Source organism: Salminus brasiliensis, chromosome 11, assembly GCF_030463535.1.
Source record: "Salminus brasiliensis chromosome 11, fSalBra1.hap2, whole genome shotgun sequence".
In the NCBI taxonomy this organism is placed as follows: domain Eukaryota; kingdom Metazoa; phylum Chordata; class Actinopteri; order Characiformes; family Bryconidae; genus Salminus; species Salminus brasiliensis.
In genome coordinates, this window is record NC_132888.1 from 14347247 (window position 1) to 14354710 (window position 7464).

Consider the following 7464-nt stretch of genomic DNA (forward strand, 5'->3'; position numbering starts at 1 on the left):
GATCTTTTCCACCAAATAAGGAGCACAGCCCAGCTCCTCCCTCTCCGTCCATCCCTCTGGGCAACTGCCTGACACTCCTGAGCAAAGGGGCAAGGACTGGCGCTCACACTCAACCATGTCAGCCTCTAGTGGTGGAAGAGTAAAGGCATTAAATAATAGCAAAAACAGGGTTTCACTACTCAATCCATGCAAAAGTAACACCCTGTAGCAGTGCTTTAAAAATAAAATCAAATCAAGTTCAATATTTTATTACATTGAGGAAGTAATTATGTTGTCAATGAGTGATATACATTTTTTCTTTCAATAAAATGAAATGATCATTTAAGACTGTGATTCTTATCTTCTAATAAGAACAGAAATGTTTAGTGTACCAAATATTCAACAATGGGCGAATACTTTTTCACAGAACTGTGCTTCATCAGTGTATATTAATGTACTTATTTACTGTACCTCACTTTTACTTTCACTCCTCCACACAAAGTAAATTAGCTCACTACTTATTCCACTACTGCCTGCAATGTGTGTGTCGGGTGTATGACAAACTGATTGTTCTATAATATCCCAAAGAGTACTGAAGAATTATATTCATTTAAAAAGGAATAGAGTCAACATCAACAAACTTTGGTACATCAACATGAATACATACATTTCATTAATAAAGTCACATAGTTTTTAGCCACATGCATTTCCACTCTACTGGGACCACACTACCACACTACTGGGAGGGGTTTTGGTTGTACTGGGAGGAGATTTGGTTGTACTGGGAGTGGTTTTGGTTGTACTGGGAGGAGATTTGGTTGTACTGGGAGGGGTTTTGGTTGTACTGGGAGGATATTTGGTTGTACTGGGAGGGGTTTTGGTTGTACTGGGAGGAGATTTGGTTGTACTGGGAGGAGATTTGGTTGTACTGGGAGGGGTTTTGGTTGTACTGGGAGGAGATTTGGTTGTACTGGGAGGGGTTTTGGTTGTACTGGGAGGAGATTTGGTTGCACTGGGAGGGGTTTTGGTTGTACTGGGAGGGGTTTTGGTTGTACTGGGAGGAGATTTGGTTGTACTGGGAGGTGTTTTGGTTGTACTGGTAGGAGATTTGGGAGGAGATTTGGTTGTACTGGGAGGGGTTTTGGTTGTACTGGGAGGATATTTGGTTGTACTGGGAGGGATTTTGGTTGTACTGGGAGGAGATTTGGTTGTACTGGGAGGAGATTTGGTTGTACTGGGAGGGGTTTTGGTTGTACTGGGAGGAGATTTGGTTGTACTGGGAGGGGTTTTGGTTGTACTGGGAGGAGATTTGGTTGTACTGGGAGGGGTTTTGGTGGTTGAATGCCACCCTGGAGGAACAGATCCATTTACATTACTATAACATGTGTTATTGAGTGGGGGTATATATTTATGGGGGTTTTCAATTCATCTTGGGTGTGTTCACTTATGCATTTTCATGTGGCTTGGCCTTATCCAGATATAATACTGATACCCAAGACACATTAAGTGACCAGGTATAAATAGGGTCATTATACTTATATTAATCCCTGCCTATTTTACAAAAAAATGGGACATATCGTGAAAATCTCACTTTTTCAGTGCACGTACATTTAAGTATCCGCACTGCCGACCAACCCGCAAACTGTGGGCTGCCCAGGTCTGTAATCTTGTGATTTAACATGCCGTAATGATTTCCCCCTCTGACGTCAGGAAGAGGGGACATTAGACTTATGCTGCCCCCTTCTGAGTATCTCCACCCACGACTTAAGAAACATGTGCTTTATTTTTAGACCTGTTAGCATCATGTTGACACCAAGACCTAAGCACAGGCAACTGCTCTGTTCGTGTATGTGTGTGCAAACCACTTTGTGTCGGACTGCTTTTCCAGGGTCAGCACAAAGCCGAATGGGCAACAAAAAAGTAACAGCAGACTAAAGAGAGGTCAGAGAAAGAAAGAGAGAGAGAGAATTGTGAACTCAAGGTGAAGTAAACACTAACTAGCACCTTAAACGCAAACGCTTCGGGAAAAAAAGTCGGGAGAGCCTGACCAACCCCCGGATTCAAACTCCAAGAAGGCCGCACTGCACATGGACAGTAGTAAAAGCAGCAGTATTATTCAGTTTATTAGCGCTTCCATCTATTTGTGTCTCATTAAATCAGTCATACACTGTACTGCCCTTCCTAACTTCTATCTGTGGATGAGTTTCCGTGGTGTTTAAGAATCCACATATAGCTGAGAAAAGAAGTGAAAAAGGGCAGGTGGGGCGAGCAGTAGCTCATTATTTATGTAAACGAACAGGTATATTCACGAGTTGGCCATTCTCCTAAAAAGGGCTGTAGAGAGGGTGAAAATGTACTGTGTTAATCTGTGAATAAGGGGTTAAGATAATATGTTACTTTTTAATCCTTTATTTAAATTTTGCAAGTTAAGCAAATACATTGCTTTGTTTTTTGAGTTGAGGCCTGTGTTTTTTAGTATGAGGCCTATGTTTGTCCCTGGCTCCCAGCAAAGAATTAAGTGATCAAACCAAAGCACCTCCAAGATCTCGTTCACACCTGCACTCAGCACAGCTTACAGTCAGATCACCCAGGATGAATCATAATGCTGGGTGTGAATGAGTCTTTAAAGTGTTGATCTAAACTGTCGCTTCTTTTATTTTTTCCCCTAGATTTTAAGGAAACGAATGCTTCTTTCAAGGTCTAGTAATTTGCGCATTCCAGCGGAGCAGAATAGCTTGTTTTCACCATGTGAACAACTTAAGTGAACAGGCAGATCCAGCTGTCTCCTGTTATAATTTAACCTTGATGCTCCAAACATAGTGCCTGGGGTGGCGTTTCCTGCTTCTGTTAATGGCATCCCAACTGTTCCTGGGAGGATTGAGAGGGAGGTGGTGGCTTGTGGTCTCATGCATGAGAGGACATATACTTATACACTCTGCAGTTCGGAAAAACCTTTTAAACAATACACCTTTCAATCAGTAACACCGGGGAATACGCTGGTAAATAACTGCTTCCCTTTTACCCAGAACTCCTTCTCCTGGCACCTCCTTTTCAGACTCACTGTGAGGTTCCTTACCAAACACAAAGACGCACACTCAGGCCTAACAAGGAGGAACATGCACCTGAACTTGTGAAACCTCTGGAAATTGATCAAAATAAACACACTGTCACTCTGCCCTGGGTCTGCAAGGGCGTGCCCACTGATAACAGAACTATAAAAGCAGTGACAGGAGGATGGCTGCTGATAAGATATGCAGTGAGGCAGCGTTCGACACTACTTGAAGGAAAGTCCTGTGAAGAAAACAAAGAAACGGAATGTTATTGCCACTGGATATTCCAGCTGCATGGAAACAGCAAATGTTAATAATGCACCTTTACGGTACCACAGTACCACAGTACTGTACTGTATACAGTACCATTCAATTCTTATCTTTGCATATCTCAGCTTAAAATATCATATAGGCCAAGTCAAAATAGGCCATGCTATTGTGCTCTTGGAGCAGGGAAAGTGTAAAAGTCTTGCTCAAGGGCCTAAAAAAGCCAGTTTGGTGAACCCAGGTATCAAACCAACAACCTAGCGATTAACAACCCAGTGGTTCAATCACTGAGACACCACTGACACCACTAATCTCAACAGAAGATATAAACCTGCCATTTGGGGCGTAGATACACTATTTAATGATCACTGGAGCTCGAGCTATTCTTGTTAAAGTTAAAGAAGCGATTTCACATTCCAAACGAAATGCTGCCACCTGCATGGGAAAAGAGGGAACAACACCATGTCTCATTTCAGCATTCATATGGAACTGTGTTCAGTGGTCTGATCATATTAAGTGCATGCCTTCTTAAAAACATGTCTTCAGTACCTCGTTTCAGCAGATCATCATTTATTGACATCACTATTGACTATTGGGACACCTGCTCATTCATTGTTTCTTGTGAAATCAAGGATATGATATTAAAAAAAAGAGTTAATTCTGTCCTGTCTCTACTGTCCAGGGAAGAAGGCTTTCTACTAGAATTTGGAGCATTGCTGTGAGGAATTGATTGGATTTAGTGACACAAGCATTAGTGAGGTCAGGATGTTGAATGAGGGGCTTTATACCCCTTTAGCCCACTTTTTACTTTTTTACTTTTACATTCAAATGTAAAAATATAGCAGAATGCTTTTGAAGAAATCTTAAAAATAAAGTGCTTAACTCGCCTCATAGTTAAAAGTGAAGTAATTGAAGTAATTAACTAAGAGGCAAGTTAAGCACGTTATTATTAAGATTTCTTCAAAAGCATTCTGCTATATTTTTACATTTGAATTTTTTCAAGAACATTTTTATTGAATGAGACAAGAACATTCATGATGAAGATAAAATATTAATATAATTACTAGTCTACTTCAATATACAGGCTATGGTACTGAATCATGTTCCAGACCTGGGCTTGAGAAGATTTTCTCTAACGGGACCTTGCTGCATTTTAATTAAATACCTCCAATATACCTCCATGTGTACAGTGCAAGGTATATAATACTAATGCTGCAATATTAAAGGTACTAAAAGTTTGTAATCAATGTTTTTAATGATAAAAGATGCAAGCAACATCCACAGCGATACAACCCTAAACTAAATTCAAAGTCTCTGTAAAGCAGTTTTTATCAGCTATGAAATTTGTACTAGTAATATCAGAGCCTCCAAACTTTAAAGCAAATCTTCTAGTCATATTACCAGAATGACATACCCTTAATGTAATTCAGACTAGTCATATGTTACCATTGATTTTTATTACAGATATCTATCATTATTATTTTACTAGTAGAAATCGAAATTCCAGATTGTACAGATTAAAATGTTGTGCACAAGCGACCATAAATAAAGATCTATGTACAATTCCGTCTTCTCCACCATGTTAAAAGGTTAAGGGTCACATGAAGGCAGCATCAGTTATTCAGCCTTTTAGCCTTCTTAGTAGCTCTAGCTGCCCCGCCTTGATACATTAGCTTTTAGCCTTTTAGCCTTCTTAGTAGCTCTAGCTGCCCCGCCTTGATACATTAGCTTTTAGCCTTTTAGCCTTCTTAGTAGCTCTAGCTGCCCCGCCTTGATACATTAGCTTTTAGCCTTTTAGCATTCTTAGTAGCTCTAGCTGCCCCGCCTTGATACATTAGCTTTTAGCCTTTTAGCATTCTTAGTAGCTCTAGCTGCCCCGCCTTGATACATTAGCTTTTAGCCTTTTAGCCTTCTTAGTAGCTCTAGCTGCCCCGCCTTGATACATTAGCTTTTAGCCTTTTAGCCTTCTTAGTAGCTCTAGCTGCCCCGCCTTGATACATTAGCTTTTAGCCTTCTTAGTCGGCCCAGCTTCCCCGCACCTTGATACATTAGCTTTTAGCCTTTTAGCATTCTTAGTCGGCCCAGCTTCCCCGCACCTTGATACATTAGCTTTTAGCCTTCTTAGCCGCTCCCCAGTCTTCCCGCCTTGATGAGTTGACTTTTAGCTTTTTCGTAGCCTTCTTAGCTGCTCCAGCGTCCCCGCCTTACTACATTAGCTTTTAGCCTTACCGCCTTGATCCATTAGCTTTTAGCATTTTAACCTTCTTGGCCGCTTCCCAGTCTCACAACCTTGATATGTTAGCCTTTAGCCTTCTTGGCCGCTTCCCAGTCTCCCCACCTTGATACATTAGCCTTTAGCCTTTTAGCCACTCCCCAGCTTCCCCGCCTTGATATGCTAGCAAGCACTAGCCTTCTTAGCTGCTCCCCAGTTTCCCCGCCTTGATGCATTAGCTTTTAGCCTTTTTAGCCTTCTTGGCCACTTTCCAGTCTCCCCACTCTGATACATTAGCCTTTAGCCTTATTAGCCGCTCCCCAGCCTCCCCGCCTTGATGAGTTGACTTTTAGCTTTTTCGTAGCCTTCTTAGCTGCTCCAGCGTCCCTGCCTTACTACATTAGCTTTTAGCCTTCCCGCCTTGATCCATTAGCTTTTAGCATTTTAGCCTTCTTAGTTGGCCCAGCTTCCCCGCACCTTGATACATTAGCTTATTGCCTTCTTAGCCGCTCCCCAGCCTCCCCGCCTTGATATGTTAGCCTTTAGCCTTCTTAGTTGCTCCACAGCTTCCCCGCCTTCTTAGCCGCTCCAGCCTCCCCACCTTGATACGTTAGCTTTTAGCCTCTTTATCCTTCTTAGCCGCTCCAGCCTCCTCGCCTTGATACGTTAGCCTTTAGCCTTCTTAGCTGCTCCACAGCTTCCCCGCCTTCTTAGCCGCTCCAGCCTCCCCACCTTGATACGTTAGCTTTTAGCCTCTTTATCCTTCTTAGCCGCTCCAGCCTCCCCACCTGGTTACGTTAGCCTTTAGCCTTCTTAGCCGCTCCCCAACCTCCCGCCTTGATGCGTTATCTTTTAGTATTTTTTTTAGCTGCTCCAGCGTCCCCGCCTTACTATGTTAGCTTTTAGCCTTCCCGCCTTGATCCATTAGCTTTTAGCATTTTAGCCTTCTTAGTTGGCCCAGCTTCCCCGCACCTTGATACATTAGCTTATTGCCTTCTTAGCCGCTCCCCAGCCTCCCCGCCTTGATATGTTAGCCTTTAGCCTTCTTAGTTGCTCCACAGCTTCCCCGCCTTCTTAGCCGCTCCAGCCTCCCCACCTTGATACGTTAGCTTTTAGCCTCTTTATCCTTCTTAGCCGCTCCAGCCTCCCCACCTTGATACGTTAGCTTTTAGCCTCTTTATCCTTCTTAGCCGCTCCAGCCTCCCCACCTGGTTACGTTAGCCTTTAGCCTTCTTAGCCGCTCCCCAACCTCCCGCCTTGATGCGTTATCTTTTAGTATTTTTTTTAGCTGCTCCAGCGTCCCCGCCTTACTATGTTAGCTTTTAGCCTTTCCGCCTTGATCCATTAGCTTTTAGCATTTTAGCCTTCTTGGCCGCTTCCCAGTCTCCCCACCCTGATACAGTAGCTTTTAGCTTATCACTATTTTTTATGACAGTTACAGATATCTATAATTAATATTTTACTAGTAGAATTCGTAATTCCAGATTGTACAATTTATAATGTTGTGCACAAGCGACCATAAATAACCTCACTAATGGGAGTGTGTGTAAACTTTAGGGGGCATTGTGTAATTGTCCCGTTTCCTTTCTCTCCTTCAGTATAGAGACAACAGAGGTCAAACTTCAGTCCAATCCAGTGTTCCTCTATAGGACAGCTTTAGCGGGTCTAATATGTGGAAGTGATGAGCGCGACTCCGTGGGAGGATTCAGTGAAATCCTGCGGAGGAAAAGAGTGAGACTGAGGAGATGTGCCACGGTAGTAGTTCTCTGAGATGATTGGTAGAGCCCCTTTCACTGCTGGGCTAAACTCTCCGTCCACACACCCGACCACGTGTGAGGCTCTCACTCTCTGTTAGAGCATTAGTCTGGAGCAGGGAGATGAGAGATCAGCTCAGGTGGGGCTTGAAGGCTCAGCGCTCTCAGAGAGACACACAGCAAGGCAGAGTAGCTCACAGCT